Source organism: Schistocerca cancellata, chromosome 3, assembly GCF_023864275.1.
Source record: "Schistocerca cancellata isolate TAMUIC-IGC-003103 chromosome 3, iqSchCanc2.1, whole genome shotgun sequence".
In the NCBI taxonomy this organism is placed as follows: Eukaryota; Metazoa; Arthropoda; class Insecta; order Orthoptera; family Acrididae; genus Schistocerca; species Schistocerca cancellata.
Genome location: NC_064628.1, coordinates 505,902,141 through 505,925,084, shown reverse-complemented (window position 1 = coordinate 505,925,084; position 22,944 = coordinate 505,902,141).

Sequence of the window (22,944 nt, the reverse complement as noted above, 5' to 3'; positions counted from 1 at the left end):
GAAAGTGTGCGTACGTATTTAGGACACCTGAGACGAAGTACGGTCCCATAATATAATTTCCTATGATGCCACACCATACATACACGTTCCGCGGCCGCTGATGTTACACCTGACGAAGCCAGTGTGTATTTTCCGCTGCCCAGTAGAGTATGTTATGTAAATTTATATTAGCGTGGTTCTTAAACATTGCTACATCGGAAAAGAGCACACGTTGGAAAAGCGCAGGGTCGTCTCTTAGTTGCTGAAGAGCCAACCGACAAAATTCTGTACGACGTTCTAAATCACGGTCCTCAAGTGTCTGGTGTAGTGACAGATGATACGGATAGAAATTCTTTCAATGCAGTGTGCGAATGACAATCACTGGCTGGTTTCATATTCCTTGGAAATATTTCTCGTACCGCCGTTCGGATTCATTAGGGTCGTAGCCAGATCTGCTTCCTCGTGTTCTGTCAGTTGCTGTCTTCTTTCTTGTCCTCTTTTTTACGTTTAAGCAGTCTATCCGCGTTAGCATCTTAGGAATTCGTGCTGCTGCCTGGTGCGACGGACATTTGTGATTCAGATAGACAGCCCCATACCACTGTACTTTTTTCACAGCATTTCTTTTACATTCACCATATAAAAGTAGTATATTCAACTTCTCGTCATTGGTGCACCTGTCAGCACACAACGAACGTTGAAGCAGAAGTGAGTGGCCTGCAGTGCAGATAAGTAAACAGCTGATGTTGACATTCTGACACAGAGTAACACGAGAGCTCTGCTTGCGGTGTTTGCACAACTAACGCTGATTCCGGTCACTGTGCTCTCAAATTCTAGAACATTTCTCGATTTCTTTTCAACAGGTTTCGACTTCAACATTAAGAAACTTTGTATCAGTGTAATTGTCTTCTCAGGAACTATCAAATGCAGTTATAAAAAGTATATGGTTGCATTTAAAAAACCTACTTGTTTCAGTATTTCCGTTGATATCAGAGCTATAACATTAACCAACCATAAAAAAAGAAAAGGTTCCCGTCAATGCTTTAACATTTATCTAAATTCGTGTTTCGATATGTGTAACAGTTCAAGACAGAAAAGGTGTGTTATTTCTTAGGTAATTCACCCACTGTATCATTACAGAGTTTTAAGCTCTGTTCGCATACTTGCAGAAAATCTCCACAGGTCACTTTACACATAAAAAGAGTGATAACTACTCATTCAGCTGGCAAATAACAATAACGTACAGCTCAGATCAACTACAGCAAATATAAGTGTCGAAATTGGGCATAAACTATTATTTTAACGGAATACATAGCTTAGAGGTCATTTCCTGAACAAGAATTCTGTTCAGAGGTTGGCCTAATATAAACTTGTGATTCAGCCACAAGCGACTTGTGTCAGCAGCCACAAGCGACAAAAACAGTTAAAAAGGGTAAGTAGATATCTAATATAAACAACAACAAAATATGATGTAAACGTACTTCTAACTTAAATATCATCTGTATACACATATTTCAGAAGCCCACTGAACATGCCACAACAGTGGTGAAACATGATTGAGGCTTTAACAAAACAAAGTAATTGAGTTTTTCCAAGAATACATTATCTTTCATAACATATTCACATGGTGATAGGCAGCTAGGTTGGAGCGATACAGTACTAGTGCCCAAATGAAACAATCTAGCACGCAATATGAATTTATGAAACTAGCTCTATTACATTGACATACAGACATCCACGGATAAACAAGATTGCATGACACACGACTCGTAGCCAATCAGTGATTAACAAAATTTAACTGTATTTGTTTCTCTAAGGTCATCAAACAAAGATTTGATCACAATGAAGCTCACTAGCCTGGGTACAAACAGTCCTGGCGTACAAACAGTTCTCACACTTCCCCACCAAACTTCTAATATCACTGTTCAGGAAAGGCGAAGTCAGATATTCTTTAATGTCTATGATCGTCTCATACACCCCAAATTCTCCCCTCACAGGGACTGGTGAAGTACTGAAACACTGGAGCAACTAATTGTTTGGGTAGGCAAATCTTATCCTTCCCATCGCAATGGGTCCTAAAACATAGTACCTGACAGATGTGATATAATTACCTTTTCTCTTATATATTACATGCAATAATCTCTCAGTTTGTATTTACATTTTCCATTTGGTAATTCTGTAACGATACGTAGGACCAAAGTAGCCATTTATGAATTTATACTTTAAGCATAGTGTCTTATCTTTCGTACTTTGTATGCTGAGGTCATTGAGGTTTCTGTATTCTCATTGAAATAATAATTTCTAGCACAAACAATGGCTCTGGATACTTTAAAACATTCCATCTTAAACAGCGAATACACTGATACCAAACAACAATCTGTTGGATGTTCACAAATGCAAGCATAAGAAAATGGCAGGTTCTATAATTTAACCAGGTTTATCCAGTGCTCGTACCAAGTGATAATAAAATATAGTTTATTTTGGTTTTATTGGTTGATAAGTTTGCGGGGTATCAGCTACAGTTCTAAATCACATTAAAATCAAAATATAGACCTTTGTAGCGATCTAGTGTAATTTAAAAATGTTATTTTTTGTACAATACTTTCAAGAGAAAAGCAGTCCTTGTAACATAACGTGAAAATTGATTAACCGACGCTCACATTCATTTTATCAAATATATCCACTTTCAGTATTTTGTGAGAATGACACAGTTTATTCATCTTGCTATTCCTTCTTAACGGAACTACTCACTGTGTTATTTATTATCGTGGTATCTACAGATTAAGAAAACATCAAATACACTCCTGGAAATGGAAAAAAGAACACATTGACACCGGTGTGTCAGACCCACCATACTTGCTCCGGCCACTGCGAGAGGGCTGTACAAGCAATGACCACACGCACGGCACAGCGGACACACCAGGAACCGCGGTGTTGGCCGTCGAATGGCGCTAGCTGCGCAGCATTTGTGCACCGCCGCCGTCAGTGTCAGCCAGTTTGCCGTGGCATACGGAGCTCCATCGCAGTCTTTAACATTGGTAGCATGCCGCGACAGCGTGGACGTGAACCGTATGTGCAGTTGACGGACTTTGAGCGAGGGCGTATAGTGGGCATGCGGGAGGCCGGGTGGACGTACCGCCGAATTGCTCAACACGTGGGGCGTGAGGTCTCCACAGTACATCGATGTTGTCGCCAGTGGTCGGCGGAAGGTGCACGTGCCCGTCGACCTGGGACCGGACCGCAGCGACGCACAGATGCACGCCAAGACCGTAGGATCCTACGCAGTGCCGTAGGGGACCGCACCGCCACTTCCCAGCAAATTAGGCACACTGTTGCTCCTGGGGTATCGGCGAGGACCATTCGCAACCGTCTCCATGAAGCTGGGCTACGGTCCCGCACACCGTTAGGCCGTCTTCCGCTCACGCCCCAACATCGTGCAGCCCGCCTCCAGTGGTGTCGCGACAGGCGTGAATGGAGGGACGAATGGAGACGTGTCGTCTTCAGCGATGAGCGTCGCTTCCGCCTTGGTGCCAATGATGGTCGTATGCGTGTTTGGCGCCGTGCAGGTGAGCGCCACAATCAGGACTGCATACGACCGAGGCACACAGGGCCAACACCCGGCATCATGGTGTGGGGAGCGATCTCCTACACTGGCCGTACACCACTGGTGATCGTCGAGGGGACACTGAATAGTGCACGGTACATCCAAACCGTCATCGAACCCATCGTTCTACCATTCCTAGACCGGCAAGGGAACTTGCTGTTCCAACAGGACAATGCACGTCCGCATGTATCCCGTGCCACCCAACGTGTTCTAGAAGGTGTAAGTCAACTACCCTGGCCAGCAAGATCTCCAGATCTGTCCCCCATTGAGCATGTTTGGGACTGGATGAAGCGTCGTCTCACGCGGTCTGCACGTTCAGCACGAACGCTGGTCCAACTGAGGCGCCAGGTGGAAATGGCATGGCAAGCCGTTCCACAGGACTACATCCAGCATCTCTACGATCGTCTCCATGGGAGAATAGCAGCCTGCATTGCTGCGAAAGGTGGATATACACTGTACTAGTGCCGACATTGTGCATGCTCTGTTGCCTGTGTCTATGTGCCTGTGGTTCTGTCAGTGTGATCATGTGATGTATCTACCCCAGGAATGTGTCAATAAAGTTTCCCCTTCCTGGGACAATGAATTCACGGTGTTCTTATTTCAATTTCCAGGAGTGTATATCCACTTTCAGTATTTTGTGAGAATGACACGGTTTATTCATCTTGTTATTCCTTCTTAACGGAACTACTCACTGTGTTATTTATTATCGTGGTATCTACAGATTAAGAAAACATCAAATATATATAAGCCTTCCTCAATACAACATTGTAAGTTGGTTCTTCCTGACGATTTCTTTACCTTCGATAATCCGTTCATCATTTTTAAACTGTGACCGCAATGTATCTGGTAGGTGAGTTGACGACTTTATAAAACTTGCTGGAACAATGTAAATGTGTACAACGTTCTAAATGTGCACAGGTAACGGCCACGTAATGGGAAGAGAAAGTTTGTTTCCCTGCCTTAAATGGATGGATGTGTACAGCAGGGGAAGGTCCTGGCAAAGCTACAATTACCTCTGTATTAATTTATCAAAATTGACCCCACTATGTAACTGGTCAGAAGTGGCAGAAGAGGATGAAAACAGACAAGTCTTTAATTACTCTACCTACCTTGTGCAATCGTACAACTGCATTTCAGTCTTCACGCAACCCATCTGTGCGTTGTAGCTGTAGATGTAACAACTGCCAGAGGCACACGGATACGACCTACGTGTGTAGTGGTAGCTGGCTCAGCGAAGAGAGCGGCGCTGCCATAGCACGTGGATTAGCTGTGGTGCAATATGGAGGAGGACAACAGAGCCTTGCAATTTCCGGCATTCGAAGCGTCCCAGTGACATGGAGACAGTGTTGTCGACAGTCGAAGTCTGGACCAACGCTACGGAGCAGGGGCGAGCACCTACCGGCGCGGTGGCTGCCTGGGCTGGGCAGGTAAACAGACGTCTGTCGATTGTGAGCTGCCAGTGGCAGAGTTACCGCATAGACTCCAGGACAGTGTAGTAGACTCTCAGCGACTATTGACACAAATCAGATATTGTGCGTGGCCCTGCCATGCTGATCATGACCCTGCTGATCATGATGTATTGTGTTAAAATGCAGCTTCTTTGATCCGATTTTGTGGAAGGATTGCACTTGTGTGTCACCATGGAAAAGTTCAGAACAGGGTCGGTGACCAGCGTCAGTCTGTTATCAGGTGACAGATTGCTCAACTGCCGAAATTTCCTGGAAGCTGGCCAATGTTCCATGTGACTGAGACATAGAAGTGAGACAACACATAAGTGGGCACGTGATGAGGGGATGCTTGTGCCAAAAGGACGTTGAACACAGCTGCTGGCGTTCTAGATATGGCACTTGCACGGCCTGTGGGTTGAGCTGTCGCAACGCCTTCCCTCTATGGCTGAAACTCAGATACTTGTTTATTTACAACCATTTACACCTTCACTCAGAGTGTTATTTTGTCCTTTGCACTATGTGCACTTCCTGGCCAACTTCATTATCCCCTGGATCTACACAGAGGTATTTTTTTCATGATTCACCTTGTCCTTCGTGAAATTATTTATCATTGGTGAATAACTTTTGGCTCCACTATGTGGGAGGGTACAGTTGTCGAGTGACTTCCTAATACTACGATCTCATTTCCTCTTATTTCTCCCTCTCCATATCATCTTCTTCATGTTTATACTGGTAACTTACTATTTACTATTAAAAACTAACGAGGAAAATACGTATACTGTGGCCCAAATCTTATCTCAAACTATGGGGAACAAATCTGACCATTGTGAGCAGAATGGTTCGTGCACTGCTGTATTGTTGACGATACTGATCCAGGTGAACACTGCAGTTTGTGCACTGATCTTTTGCTCTATGTTCTTATACATTAGCAATTTGGAAAAGTTTATTTATAACCTTGCATTTGTCGCCTTTCAAGACACGCTGAATTGGGCACCTACCTGAACATCCATAACTTAATAGCCTTTTCACTCTTTATTAATCATTTATTTAATATTTCCTGTCGCTTAGAGAGACTTATTGACTCGGTCTGCTTTAAGAGTTCTCCGTTACCACTGACTCAGTTACACGCGCTATACCAGCCCCACGTATGCTGTACAATAATGCTGACATTTCTCAGCTCCCGGCGCTGTATCAGCTCCACCTTTGCTGCACAGTAACCCCATAATTTTCCGTGACTGCAAGCACTGCATCAGCTGTGTCGTAGAATAGAAAAGAATCCCCTTAATTTCTTGACTTTCACATGTGACAGACTTTCCCACTAGGTCACTTCTTCCGTTTAGTCAGCTGTTGTTGGTCGATCTGACACTATGATCAACATCGACTCTTTTTTTTTTATTCAGAAATAGTTACAACAACATTATGAAATTGCTTATTATAGTGACATAGGCCTAAAGATAATCTTCTACATTACTGGAAGCCTTTGCGAAAACAAATCATTTCTTGAAAGTGATGTTCGTCTTGCGACCTGGAGTAGTTTAGCTGATGACGCCACGCGTGGCCACAGTCATGTGGGTATCTCACTGCTTTTGCTGTTTTGAGAAAATGTCACATTACGTGAAGACAGTAAAACCCAACCAAACAATACCTTTGCGACTCTATTCTTGCTCTAATTATAGGCATTGTATCATGACTTAAACATATCCAATGAACTGAGTTGTACCTGTTAACTATTTTCCATGGGTGTCACATTTTCCAGATAACATCTCCCAATATTCCACAACTTCAAACCTTACATGATTCCTATCTTTAATTACTGATAGGCATTGTACTCCCATCGTCTTTACCCACATTAAAACATTTAATCTATACAATTACTATTTCCAATAAAACGTTTATGCCTAGTCTGGCAAATCCTTAAGAAATTACTGGAGTTTTCGTGATGCCCCAGGCCTTCACACCTGAGCCAAGCACACTTTCTGCGCTGGCTGGCATAATGCCCTTTTTAATGGCAAAGCCATCTAACTATGGGTTGTTACTCGATGCATGGAGTGTAGTATCTAGGTAAATTGTATTAGGTGCATATTACAGGAGTTAACTTTTCGGTCATCAGTCCTTTCACGTACTCTACAACAATATTTAACCCCAACACCACAGATCAGTGTAGGGAAAGGTCGACCCAAAGGATGTAGGGAATCCTGTACTTACATATCTTGCTGTCCGAGACGATTCTTCAGCACTTTCATCCACTTCTACATCTACATCTACATGATTACTCTGCAATTCACATTTAAGTGCTTGGCAGAGGGTTCATAGAACCACAATCATGCTATCTCTCTACCATTCCACTCACGAACAGCTCGCGGGAGAAACGAACACCTAAACCTTTCTGTTCGAAGTTTTAATTTCTCTTATTTTATTTTGATGATCATTCCTACCTATGTAGGTTGGGCTCAACAAAATATTTTCACATTCGGAAGAGAAAGTTGATGACTGAAATTTCGTAAATAGATCTCGCCGCGACAAAAAACGTCTTTGCCTTAATGACTTCCATCACAACTCGCGTATCATATCTGCCACACTCTCTCCCCTATTACATGTTGATACAAAACGAGCTCCCCTTTTTTGCACCCTTTCGATGTCCTCCGTCAATCCCACCTGGTAAGGATCCCACACCACCCAGCAATATTCTAACAGAGGACGAATGAGTGTAGTGTAAGCTGTTTCTTTAGTGGACTTGTTGCATCTTCTAAGTGTCCTGCCAATGAAACGCAACCTTTGGCTCACCTTCCCCACAACATTATCTATGTGGTCTTTCCAACTGAAGTTGTTCGTAATTTTAACACCCAGGTGCTTAGTTGAATTGACAGCGTTGAGAATTGTACTATTTATCGAGTAATCGAATTCCAACGGATTTCTTTTGGAACTCATGTGTATCACCTCACACTTTTCGTTATTTAGCGTCAACTGCCACCTGCCACACCATACAGCAATCTTTTCTAAATCGCTTTGCAACTGATACTGGTCTTCGGATGACCTTACTAGACGGTAAATTACAGCATCATCCTCCAACAACCTAAAAGAACTCCTCAGATTGTCACCCAGGTCATTTATATAGATCAGGAACAGCAGAGATCCCGGGACGCTTCCCTGGGGGACACCTGATATCACTTCAGTTTTACTCGATGATTTGCCGTCTATTACTACGAACTGCGACCTCCCTGAAGGAAATCACGAATCCAGTCGCACAACTGAGACGATACCCCATAGGCCCGCAGCTTGATTAGAAGTCGCTTGTGAGGAACGGTGACAAAAGCTTTGCGGAAATCTAGAAATACGGAATCAACTTGAGATCCCCTGTCGATAGCGACCATTACTTCGTGCGAATAAAGAGCTGGCTGCGTTGCACAAGAACGATGTTTTCTGAAACCATGCTGATTACATATCAATAGATCGTTCCCTTCGAGGTGATTCATAATGTTTGAATACAGTATATGCTCTAAAACCCTACTGCAAACCGACGTCAATGATATAGATCTGTAGTTCGATGGGTTACTCCTACTACCCTTCTTAAATACTGGTGCGACCTGCGCAATTTTCCAATCTGTAGGTACAGATCTATCGGTGAGCGAGCGGTTGTATATGATTGCTAAGTAGGGAGCTATTGTATCAGCGTAATCTGAAGGGAACGTAATCGGTATACAATCTGGACCTGAAGACTTGCCCGTATCAAGCGATTTGAGTTGCTTCGCAACCCCTAAGGTATCTTCTTCTAAGAAACTCATGCTAGCAGCTGTTCGTGTTTCAAATTCTGGAATATTCCATTCGTCTTCCCTGGTGAAGGAATATCGGAAAACTGCGTTCAATAACTCCGCTTTAGCGGCACAGTCGTCGGTAACAGTGCCATCGGCACTGCGCAGCGAAGGTATTGACTGCGTCTTGCCGCTTGTGTACTTTACATACGACCAGAATTTCTTCGGATTTTCTACCAAATTTCGAGAGATGTTCCGTTGTGGAACCTATTAAAGGCATCTCGCACTGAAGTCCGTGCCAAATTTCGCGCGTCTGTAAATTTTAGCCAATCTTCGGGATTTCGCGTTCTTCTGAACTTCGCATGCTTTTTCCGTTGCCTCTGCAACAGCGTTCGGGCCTGTTTTGTATACCATGGGGAATCAGTTCCATCTCTTACCAATTTATGAGGTATGAATCTCTCAATTGCTGTTGCTAATATATCTTTGCATTTGAGCCACATCTCGTCTACATTTGCATAGTCAGTTCGGAAGGAATGAAGATTGTCTCTTAGGAAGGCTTCTAGTGATACTTTATCCGCTTTTTTAAATAAAATTATTTTGCGTTTGTTTCTGGTAGATTTGGAAGAAACGGTATTGAGCCTAGCTACAACGACCTTGTGATCACTAATCCCTGTATCAGTCATGATGCTCTCTATTAGCTCTGGATTGTTTGTGGCTAAGAGGTCAAGTGTGTTTTCCCAACCATTTACAATTCGCGTGGGTTAGAGGACTAACTGCTCGAAATAATTTTCGCAGAAAGCATTTAGGACAATCTCGGAAGATGTTTTCTGCCTACCACCGGTTTTGAACAAGTATTTTTTCCAACATATCGAGGGAAGGTTGAAGTCCCCACCAACTACAACCGTATGAGTGGGGAATTTATTTGTTACGAGACTCAAATTTTCTCTGAACTGTTCAGCAACTATATCATCGGAGTCTGGGGGTCGGTAGAAGGAGCCAATTATTAACTTAGTTTGGCTGTTAAGTATAACCTCCACCCATACCAATTTGCACGGAGTATCTACTTCAACTTCACTACAAGATAAACCACTACTGACAGACACAAACACTCCACCACCAATTCTGCCTAATCTATCTTTCCTGAACACCGTCTGAGACTTCGTAAAAATTTCTGCAGAACTTATTTCAGGCTTTAGCCAGCTTTCTGTACCTATAACGATTTCAGCTTCTGTGCTTTCTATTAGCGCTTGATGCTCAGGGACTTTCCCAGCACAACTACAACAATTTACAACTACATTTCCGACTGTTCCTTGATCCAAGCACGTCCTGTATTTGCCATGCACCCTTTGAGATTGCAGCCCACCCCGTACTTTCCCGAGGCCTTCTAACCTAAAAAACCGTCCAGTCCACGCCACACAGCCTCCATTACCCGTGTAGCCGCCAGCTGAGTGTAGTGAACTCCTGACCTATTCAGCGGAACCCGAAACCCCACCACCCTATGGCGCAAGTCAAGGAATCCGCAGCCAACACGGTCGCAGATCCAAAGCGACACACGTCATTAGTGCCGACATGTGCCACCATCTGCAGCTGGCTGCACCCTGTGCTCTTCATGACATCCAGAAGGACCCTTTCCACATCAGGAATGACTCCACACAGAATGCACACGGAGCGCACACTGGATTTCTTCCCCTCCTCAGCCGCCATATCCCTAAGGGGCCCCATTACGCGCCTAACATTGGAGCTCCCAACTACCAATAAGCCCACCCTCTGCGATTGCCCGGACCTTGAAGGCTGAGAATCATCCTCTGAAACAGGGCAGGCAGCTGCATCTGGCTCAGCCAGACACAGTACCTGAAACCTGTTTGTCAGACGCACTGGAGAGGCTTTCTGATCAGCCTCCGGGGACGTCTTTCGCTGCCTGCCACGCCTTGGAACGACCTCCCAATCAACCACAGGTGAGGGTTCAGCCCCTTGACATCCCCGTAATATCCAAATCCGGCTCCCCACAGTGGTGCCCATTGGCAACAGCCTCAAGCTGCGCTGCCTGCAGCTGTGAGCGAAGGGATGCCAACTCAGCCCTCATCCAAACACAACAATCACAGTCCCTGTCCATTCTCATCGATGTTGAACAACAGTTACTGAAACACGAGTCCGTGCCTAGATAACGCAAGGAAAACACACAAAGAATGTATGAACTAACCTGTACAAATGCCTAACGACTGCGCTACAATCTGCCTGAATTTACGATTACAGTAACTAAACTCGAAATTACACCTCCTATACGAAACTCACACGCAATGTAAGTAAGAATCTACGATGTAAACACAGAAAAGAGGCTATATACGTATCTTTATGCGCTGTCGATGTGCACCAACTGGGACCTCAGGCCACACTGGTCTCTGAAAGCCTACTAGACAGACAATTGCCACTGACGTATCAAAACAAAACAAATGCCTAACGACTGTGCTACAATTTTCTCGTCCCCCTTGATGAAAGTACTGCTACAAAATGGTTCAAATGGCTCTGAGCACATTGGGACTTAACATCTGAGGTCATAGTTCCCTAGAACTAGCCTAAGGACATTACACACATCCATACCCGAGGCAGGATTCGAACCTGCGGCAGTAGCGGTCGCATGGTTCCAGACTGAAGCGCCTAGAACAGCTCTGCCACAACGGCCGGCAATACTGCTACAGAACCATGGCACCGGATGCTGTCTTCTGACTGTCCATCTTCATCTTCAGTAGTCCTCCTGGCAAAAATTGTAATGGAGAGAGAGGTTAGCTTGGTGTTGGCGTCGTTCTGTGCTGAAGACTTGATACAGGTGCACAACAGAAGCAGGTTGTGTTAAGGATACAATTGATTCTTTATTACTTCTTTATTACCTAATCAAACTTGACTCCACCATGTAACTGGTCAGAAGTGACTGCGTACAGGCATGAGGATGAGCACAAACTGGTACTAAATTACGTTACCCAAGCTGTACAATCGTTTAAGAGCGATTCAGTCTTCACGTAATATTCCGGATTTGTAGCAGCAGGCGTAGCAACAAAGAGAGGCTCGGGGATGCGGACTGCTTACGTAGTGGTATGGCAACTCGGCATACTGACTCCACCGTGGTGGCGTGGGAACCACACATGGCTTAGCTGCAGCATGGTGAGGAGCAGGCCAACAACATCTTGTACCTTGCGGCAGGTCACGGCGACACGGCGATGGTGCTGCCTAGATCGAAGTCTGGACTAGTGCTGAAAAGCAGGTGGGAGCAGCTCACGGCACAAGCATGGACAGATAGGCGAGGGTCTATGGATCGTGGCCTGGTGGCGGCCGAGTCTTGATGAAGACTTCAGGGCTGCGTCGGTAGATTTTAGCGACGATTTACACACGAAATGTGCATTGTCATGTCGATCATGAAATACTTTGATGAGCCGTGGTTTAAATACAGTTTCTCGGTGCTCACTCCCAGAAGCGTGTCGTATGTGTGTCATCTTGGAAATGGCTTAGAAAGGGCCAATCACTGGCGTCCATCTGTTATCAGGCGACAGTGTGTCAAATTGTGTAATAAAATGGAACATCTACAGGGGTCCCAAAGATGTTATTTATTATTACATGGCTACCAGTTTCGGTGCTTCGGTACACAACCTTCAGGCCTTAACTGGGGTTAACTCCAATCATATACACGATTCCATCAGTGGCCAACATCTATCAACTGGTTTTGGCCATTGATGGAAGGCTATTCACAATTGGAGTTAACCCTCTCAGCGACAGTGAGGACCTGAAGATGATGTACTGAAACTGGTAGCCATATAAGAAATAACATCGTAATGATATCTGTAGGTGTTGCTCAAACTTCCAATCAGAAGGATGGACATGCAGAGATCTGCGTCAAACTGCTGAAGGTTCATGGAGGCTGATCAGCGTCCCAGGTCATCAGCATGTAGAAGTGTGACGGCACAAAAACGGGCACCCAGAGGGGGGCTCTTCTGTCAGCAGGGCACTGACTGTGGCTGCTGGCGTTTGAGATACAGCACATGCACTGGCCGTGGCTTAAGACATTACTGCTGTAAGATATACGAATTTCTGAAGGAGACCTTTTTCCAGTAATGTTTGTGAAATTACTGCTGCTGATGATGACGCTGCTGAAGAAGACGCAGATAGTGATGACGTACGTAAAATTTTTGAAACTCACATCCATGCCCAAGTAAAGAATCCAACCAGAATCCTGAGCTTTACGAGACAGTGGCGCTAGCCTGTGATCACAGAATCGAGTAACTTTTCAATTACATGCTCATTTCAGCCCTCCATTCACTAATAAAATCTGTAGTAACTTTTCGTACCTCTAACGTTTCCTTTTATGGTCATTCTTCTTTGCTAACATACTTCAGAAAATTCAGAGCAGCTGATGAAACAGTGGCTGCCTGGTCTGGACATACAGGCGGAGGTCTGTGGATCATGGACCGGTGACGGTAGAATCACGGTCGAGACTCCAGGGCTGCGACAGAAGACTTACAGCGACAGCTGACGCACGACAGGTGCCATGAATTGCTCAGCTGTGCCAGTCATGTTACAATCGTTTAAATGCAGCTACGCGGCGCTGTCTTCTGGAGCGTGGCATTTGCGTGTCGTTGTGCAAAAGAATAGAATAGGGCGATGACCAGTATCCATCTATTGTCAGGCGACAATGTGTTAAACTGCCAAAGCTTCCTGGATGCTGGTCAACATCTCGGGTCAACAGCACGTGCATGTGTGTCGACACAGAAATGACCAAACAACGGTAGCGTATTGGCCATGGCTTCTCGCATTCCGGATACGGAACTTGAACTCGTGGTGACTTAAGATATTACACGTGCAAGACATGTGAATTTGTACAAGAGCCCTTTATCCAGTAGTGCTTGCGAAATTTCTGCTTCTGATAATGATGATGACCATCATGCAGATAATAATGATGTGTGTAACATTTTTGAAACTCACATCCATGCCCAGTTCAAGAGTCCAACTAGCAACCAAAGCCTTATAAGACAGTGGCGCTAGCTTTCTATGTAAAACTTGTGTGATACATACCACAGTAGAACGGATATTAGTAACAGGCATCTGCATGCTAAGAAATCATTTTTACTAAAAATGCAAAATATGGGCTTAGAACTGAGAAGAAAATAATGATGATGTATGGCTGTACCTCAGAATTATATGTGAATAAAATGTAGACTGGAACAAAACTGGAAATACGGGGACTGAAAACGCGCGGCTCTGTATGCTGATAAAACAAATGATGAGCCTTAAGTATAAAATACAAGGGAAAAGTAGACAAAAACTTTATTATGCAACGGTGTCACCAGAAGAGGGAAATGTCAGTAAACAGTAATCTAGAGCTATTGTTTTGACACTAAAAAGAAAAACAGAGGGGAATGACTGTGGGTGTAGACAGATAGCAGAATACACAAGAGAAAGAGACTGTAGGGCGTAGTAGGTACACCGCATGAGACATCTTCTAACAGCTTTAACTAAGGCGGAAGACTGCGGCTGGCCAAGGTGGCCGAGCGGTTCTAGGCCCTTCAGTCAAGAACCGCGCTGCTGCTACGGTAGCAGGTTCGAATCCTGCCTCGGGCATGGATGTGTGTAATGTCCTTAGGTTAGTTAGGTTTAAGTAGTTCTAAGTCTAGGGGACTGATGACCTCAGATGTTAAGTCCCATAGTGCTAAGAGCCATTTGAACCATTTGAAGACTGCAAATAAAAAAAAAAATTAAAAATAGCATAAAAGCTACAATACTTATCATAATGCTAGTGTATTTCTGTTGAAATAAATTCATAATTTTATCTCCAGCCTAAGAAAAATATGGAATCTGAAAGTTTCGTAAGCTAGACATGTTTTTCGCAGTGAATGTGATTGCAGTATTTGAATGAAGCTTTTGGTTATTTTTCACAGCAAAAGCAGTGTAGATCTACAGAGAATACTACTGTGATCCGTGGCTGGCTCGTGTTATGCTTTGTATTAAACCTTGGTTACTATTCTGTGATTAGTCTTCCAAGGTTATCACGATTATGCTGGTATCCTCTCTCTCCCACGAGTCACAGCAGCAGCGTATATCGATATTCGCACCCTTATAGTATCTCTGACCTTGTGCTTATAGTCTCTGGCTGTGCCGTGTGCGGGCAGTTCCTCCTACCTTTTACAAATCCCTTCAGATCCTTGAACGCCATGCTCTTCGCCTCGCCTATCGCATCCGTCTCCCCTCCCCCACGTGGATCCTGTACGACCTTATTCCGCTCCCCCACCTCCTCCTTTTCCTCGAATTGATACAGATCCTCTACACCTCCCGTAAACTCGATCCTCCTCACTCACTTGTCTCTCCTATCCTCTCCCGCCCCCGCCTGCTGCCACGCCTGTATTTCCACGTCCCACCTGCTCTCCATCTCTCCACTCTACTTACCCTCTCCCAAGGTGGCTTCCTCCAGCTCCCCCTCCCTGATGAAGCCCTCCTCCCCTCCATCTATCCCTGCTACCAAATTTGATACTCCCCTCCCACTTCCTGTGTTTGTTCCTATGGGCATCCTCTCTCCCTTCTCTCCCCCTTCCCTCCCTCCTCCCTTTCTTCCCCATCCTCCCCTGGGCTTCCATTACCGTCATACGTTCATTCCTCCCACCATCTCCTCTGCCATTGGCATCCCCCACCACCTTCTTCCCCTCTTGGCAGGCCCCCGGATTCGCACACGTTAAGTGGACATTCGCGCGCCGGAGATCATCGCCATCGTTTTAGTGTATGTGCCATTGTGTTTATGCCTCAGTGTTTTTCGCCGCCCACGCTCCATCGTTCACATGTCGTCTCCATCATCAGTGTCCGTGTGCAGTGCCAACAGTTTCTTTAGTTGTCTTCGCGTGTGAATGGCTACGTGTCATTCGTTACTGTGTCTACTGTTCCCCCCCCCCCCCCCCCCACTCTGTTCTGTATCTTCTGTGTCTCCATTGTTTTCCTTTGTCAAACTTGTGGCTGAAGAGCAGTGTATTGTGCTGCTGCCAGCCCACTTTATGTAAGGTGTTAAATAACAATAAAGAAAACAAAAAGTGCGGGCAGTTGGGCGCCTGGCATGGAGCAACGAGAAAGTCTCCGTGGCGCGTATCTGGCCAGGGCCACTGGCGGCGTCCACGCGCGGTCGGAGTGTGAGGGGCTGTTCCCATTGCTACGAGATCCGTGGCTCACCAATCCCAGACAAGAAAGTTGAGTGTTTACTTAATCTACCAGCCAGCCCCAACTGTTCACATTGTGTCGTTTGAATTTCGTTGTGGGCTGTTGGGACATTCCCGCGAGCAACAACGTGTGTTTTCAGGTTGGCAAAATTCTAGCTGCCCTCCTGTGGAGTTTCACTTGATTATTTTTGAATTGAAGTGCATCAGCGGAATCTTCTGCCTTGTGGACGTTAACGTTCCGTTTACCTTCCCTGGGCGTTGACGTAACAGTGTATTTTCCTTGTCATGTTGTGGATGCCTAGCACGGCGTGTGGTTTGACAACTGAACGTGTAATTCGTTGTGGACGCCGATACTTTCTGCGTTGTTCCATTCAACTCCCTGTTATGTGCTGGTCCGGTGGAGCGGAAGTTATCCTGTCGCTTTGTCCGTTGACTGTCTGTCGGTTGGGTTGCGTTGAATTGAGAATTGTTGGGCCGACTGCCTGTCTCACCCTGGCGAGCGTTAGTGTAATTCCAGGCCGACCCTTGGAAACTTGCGAGCACCATTTGATGTGCTGCCTTTTCTTATTTGTTCTTGTTATTTGTTTATGTATGGCTTCTAGCCGATTTTAAATTATAGTTGTTTTGCCCTTAAGGCTTGAGATTTTTAGGGCCTTCAGCCCGATTTAAAGAAATTTTAGAACAAGGCCTTGTACCTTTTAAAATTCAAATTCCTGTTTCTGAGTCTTAAGTTATTGGCCTTCAGCCGGTTTTAAATTAAAGTTGTTTTGTCCTTGAGGCGTGACATTGAATGGCGCATATAGGCGGGAATTAAGTTTTAAAATTAATGTTTGGCTTGCTCTGTTTTTAATGTTTTCTTTACTCCTACAATGTTTGCCAAATGGATAAAGTAGTATGTTCGAGGGCAACTGACAGCCACTCATTTTCGCCCGTTTCCACAAATTAACTGTCTGTCCTGTCCTGCGGGTATAGATAGGGGATCTCATACTGGTTTCGAACCCACTGTGCAAATCCAAAAAGTGCTTTTGAAAAACTGTCGTTGTCTATTATCTCGACGTTTTCCAACACAGATTTTGTCTGCATTGCCATTACACTTCAGAAGCGTAGTTCCAAGCCGAGGTTAGAGGATCAGTCTATAAATTTGTAAGTCTCTGACCATAACCTGCCACTGTGGCGGGTTTTATTGGCTCCTTCCTCTCGATGGAGATAACGCCGACGAGAGCAACTGCTGCCCAAGACATGGACGCTTACGATTTTCAGAATGTGCGAAGTTTCGAGTGGTCACTGTTAGGGAGTCGCGAACTTTATCTACTGTGCTTCTCAGCTGCCGTAAAACGAATATTGGCCGAAAAGTATTAGAGAACAAGGGTCATAAAATGAACACGAGAACGTTGTATCTTGAATTACTCTTTGAGCGTAGCTGACTTCTCCCTTTGTTCCACACTTCTTTGTTGAGACTGTCCGAACGTTGTCAGATCGACTGAAGCAAACTTCAGTCGATATGCTATGCAACAAAATAAAAAGTTAATTGAGTGTTGAGAGGAGTAAAATCAGACTCAAGTTTTGTTATTGGAACTTGTAACCTCCCTACAAAATTCATTCCTTCACATTTGTAACCTCCCTACAAAATTCTTTCCCATTTTTACCTCCCCACAAAATTTCGTTACCATTTTAGTGTAACCTCAAAACAGCAAAATTCCTAAACCTCTCAATTAAATTGTCGCTCACTTATAACTTTTCAATAATTGACTGTGAATTTAACCTGGTAAATTTTGGACGTCAGCAGTGCTGCGTCGTGGCCCTGAAAGATCATTCTGAATAAAAAGAGAAAAATTCTTACCTCAATGAAGTCGCCGGATAACGCATATATATCTGCTTTTACAATAATTTTTTTTTAGCACAGCCCTGTGCAATGCTGGCCGATAGATTTGTCATTTATGAAAGGAAGCAACTGACTTTTCTTTTGCAACAATCGGAATGATCATGGATTGGAGAAATTAGTAAATTCTTTAAATGGAAATGAATGCTTGTTAAAAATTACTTTATATGAGAAAGATTAATATTAGGACATTTTTAAAACAGTTACATGGGAGTTCAGATAACATTACTAGATATGCGCGAGGCTGCTTTTTACCTTATACAATAATACTCAGGCTCCGGCATCGCTGCACCGCGACCGGCCCAGCCAACACGATACACTATACCAGACCAGAGCAGACTGCAGACTAGCCACTAGCAACAACTTACTGCTACAGCTACACAGTTCCTACTCAGTGAACACTGCTCTCTGGTCAGCGATTCTCTCATAACTTGCATATCGCAGGCAGCGCATGAGCAATACATCGAAATTACATCTGCTCGGACCTCTTACATAACCCTCCACTGGGGGGGGGGGGGGGGGGGGGGGGGCAAAAATTTGGCAGCGATGGTGTGTCAGTTGGACTTGCCATGAGCAACAAATTTTTTTATAATCTACTTAATTAACTAAGTTTACAGTCACAGACTATATACATATATATAAGTGCAGAACATGAAATAAAATAGAGTGCACATGCACTGAGTACAGAACATATCAAGAAATCACCAAATGTATACGCAATGAGTACAAAACATAGTAAGAAGTGACTAAGTGCACACGCACTGTAAATATATTTTTACCATTTTACAAGAACTAGGAAAGGAAAGGGAAGGATTGGATCATGGTTGTAGCACAGTAGGTTGCACGTAGCTGCACTGAAAGTCCATATCTTTCTACAGAAGCACAACATCAAGTGAGACAATCTGAAGTTCTCTTCCCTGAAGTATTAATCAGTGTAGCCAAGACACTGAAATGTTATATTAATATTCAATGTATTAATTTGGTTGTACATTAGGTACACCAAACAGTGGGACCATAATAACATCTCCATCGTTCAAGGTGGTGGACAGCATTATGTGTCAGCACCACACTCTTGTAGAATCCATACTCTTTCACCAACGTAGAATTAGTGCAAAATCCAAATATAGTGCTCCATGATCACGAGGATGGACAGGACAAACGGATATTGCAGTAATTTCTGGTAATTAGATCAGAAGGTGAAGGACATTAAGCCTTATGCTAGTCATAATTGAGAATTACACTAGTCTGTCAACCGATCTGAGTAATTGTTGGCACTCATTGCTTAGTTACTAAACATTTCTGTACTATGTATGGAGTATTATATAACATTATTCATAAGTCATCTGATTACAGTAAATATTGGCACTCATTGGCTAGTTACAAACCATTTTTATGCATCATTCATAAGTGATCATTCAAAGCAAGTGTTAATTAATGGCATAGGATTTACATAATTCATCTAATTATTGTAATCATTGGCATTCATTGGCCAGTTACTAAACATGTAGCAAGTATTGAGTATTACAAAACACTATTCATAACTCATCTGATTGTGGTAATTATTGGCACTCATTGGTCAGTTAGAAACCATTTTTATGCATTATTCAGAAGTCATCATTCAAAACAGGAGCTAATGAGTGTAGCATCAAGCTAGTGGTATTCATATATGATATCATATAAGTGACATAAGACAAATTTAAAATATAAGAAACAGTGGCATTCATTGGCCAGTTACTAAACATATAGCAAGTATTGAACATTACAAAGCACTTTTCATAACTCATCTGATTGCGGTAATTATTGGCACTCATTGGCCAGTTATAAAGTATTTATATAGTTTTATAAAACATTATTCAGTATTATTCGGAAGTCATCATTCAAAATGAGAGTTAATTATTGGCAAAGCATTTATAGAGTACAACAAAAATATTATTTACAGAAATTATTGGCATGGCATATATGCAGTATTACAAAACATTATTCAGTATTACTCAGAACTTATCATTCAAGTGACATAGGGCATACTTAAAATGTAACACACTGTAACTATTACTCAAGGTCTGTGGTCCAATAATACATAGATATAATGGATTAATACATCTGAGCAATCTGCATTATATTTAGAACTAGAAATATCTCTTAAACTGGTATCATTATTTGCGACTGGTAATACATTTTTTTTGTGCTAGCAATGGATTGCGTTGAGATCAGTAATTAATTGCTGGGGCATGAAAACATTAGCTTTTGACTTATTGCTGGAAATGAGGATTAATAACGTCATTCGTCATGAGTCAGCTGTAGCAAGGTTATGAAACAAGTAGAGTATATGTGATCACATTCATGAATGATACACACAAACGGGTAAAATAAAATGCAAGTACTAGAACAAGTTTAATGGCTAACTGCTTATAGCACATTAATTTCATGAATAGCTTCTCCTGAAAAAATACAAAAATGGATTATTCAGCTGAACGAAGAAACGCATATTATGCTGAAAAGTAGTGAACTTCAAATTAACAGGTAATGAAACGTGTACTCAATATGTATGTACTCTAGCTGTACTTTCCAAAATATTCAGTCATTATACCATGTGACATAAGACATACTGTCAAAATGAACTGCAACAAATACTTAAATAACTACATAGCATCCCTTAACTAATAGTAAATATATAAACTTCATCATTATTCTCATCTGCAAGGAAAAACTTCATTATTCATATTACCATAACTTCATTACTATCATCACCTGCAAAGAAAAACTTCATTATTCATATTAGCATATTCTTCATATAACTATTCATCACCATTCATTATCATCTGCAAAAAAAGACACTTCATTATTCATTATTCATATTACCATTTACTTCATACAACTATTCATAGTATAGAGTTTCTTATTTCTAGCATATTTCATCACTAAAACTAAGACGTGTAGTTCTGTCTGACAGCCTGCATCAATCGCCTCGTATTCTGAAAGAAAAATAATTAGTTAAGACTGCTATCATACGATGTGTGTAGTATATTCTTGTTAATGTTTGTTAATTCTGATCTATTTACTCTTCGTGACAAGATATTGCATTTTCTTTCGTTCATTCCGAAGGTGAAATTCCCATTTCGTAGTAATCCACTGTGGTTTGTTTAAGTTATTTCTTTTACAAGTTATTGCTTTCTGAAAATGATGAATAAGGATTAATATCTTGCATTTAAATTATATACTCATTAAATAAAAACTTGTTTCTAGTGATATAATTAAGCATACAGCATAGCATGACAGAAAACGTATTATGTCAAAAACATAGACAGTTTTCAAGTGCAAAAAAAAAAAAAAAGTACACAGAGTATCATAATGTAGTAGCAAAAAAATGTGAAATAGTCACGATGTTGAGATATCATAATGAAAAATGTCAAATTTAACTGGTGGTTGTTATATCTTAAAGATTTCGTAGTGCATACAAACAAAACAGGAAAACAATCATACATACACGAAAAATGGAAAATGTGCACGGTCTGATATATAACGACAAGAAAAGCGACCTGCTAACGTTACCTTGCCGGGCACTTGCCAAGAACAAATATGATAATCATCAGTAAGTGGTCATATAAATATAATTGCATAAGTGGTCATATAAAAAATCAGGAAATGGCATTACAGTGTGATAAATCATAAAGTATGTTCATTCAATAAAGGGTTTAATATTGGAGACATGGTGATTGCCCTTGCTTTTTCTGGTTCTCAAAGTTTCGACGTGTACTACATTGGGGTGAGGAATACTGCGAATTCGATATGGACCTGCGTATAGAAGCTCAAATTTACTGCATCTACTCTTTCCTCTGTTGGATAAATAGTGTGTACGTACTAATATCTTCTGTCCAATGTGAAAGTCACGGCGTGTGCAAACCTGTTTTTGCTATCTTCTCCGGCGCTCTGCGGCACGTTTGATGTTGTTGAGTGCAATGTCAATTATTTCACTGTGGCGTAGTCGACGCGATGTAGGAAAGGATACTAATTCTTTAATTTTGTTAGGTGGTTCAACATTTTTCAATATAACAGTCGGAGATAGCATGGTAGATTCATTTGGTATAGAATTAATTACATCCTCGAATGAGAGTATGTGTGTGTCCCAATCAATATGTCTTTTATGGCAGTATATTCTACACAGTTTACCAATTTCTTTCATTAGACGTTCACAAGGGTTCGAAGAAGCGTGATACTTGGATATATAGATCGGAGAAGTGTTTCTTGCTCGTAACATACGTGTCCATATAGCAGATCGAAACTGTGGTCCATTGTCGGAAATTACTTTCAATACATGTCCTACATGAAATAGAAAATGTTTTACAAATGCTTTCGAAACAGATTTAGCAGTAGCTTTGCGTAACGGAGTGAAGGTAACAAATTTCGAAGTGAGTTCAACAGCGACAAAGATGTAGCAAAAACCTCTATTAGATCTGGGAATCGGACCAAAAATGTCTACAGCGGCCATGTGTCTCAATTTAACGGGTACAATGGGATGTAACGGAGGAATATGTGAAATTGTGTATGACTTAGCTTTCTGGCAGATTTTACATGACCCTAAAACTCGTCGAATACGTTTCTCCATGTTGGCAAAATAACAGTTCTGTCTCAGTATAAGAAAACATTTTCTGATTCCGTAATGCGCGTAACTTAAATGAGTATGCCAAATTAATTTGTTAACAAGTTCGCCAGGAATGCATAGTAACCAGTTGTTGCTGTCAGGGTGAGAGCGGCGAAACAGAATGTTATTGCGTACAGTGTAATGGTTTCTAATGGTAACATTATTCCTATCTTGCCAAAGGTGTTTAATTTCTTTCCATACGTTGTCTTTACTCTGCTCTTGTGTTATGTCTTGTAATGACGCCGAAATGAAATTTTCAAATGCAACTTGTTGAATATACATGACGCTAAAATTTACTTGGCAGAAGTTGGTTGCGATGTCTTGCTGATTGTTGCTGAGAGAACGGGACAGTGCGTCTGCTATAATATTTTGCGTACCGGGAATATGAACAATTGTAAAATTAAATTCCTGTAAATAAAGGTTCCATCTGCTTAATCTGTCGTGTGTAAATCTAGCGGAAAGTAAAAA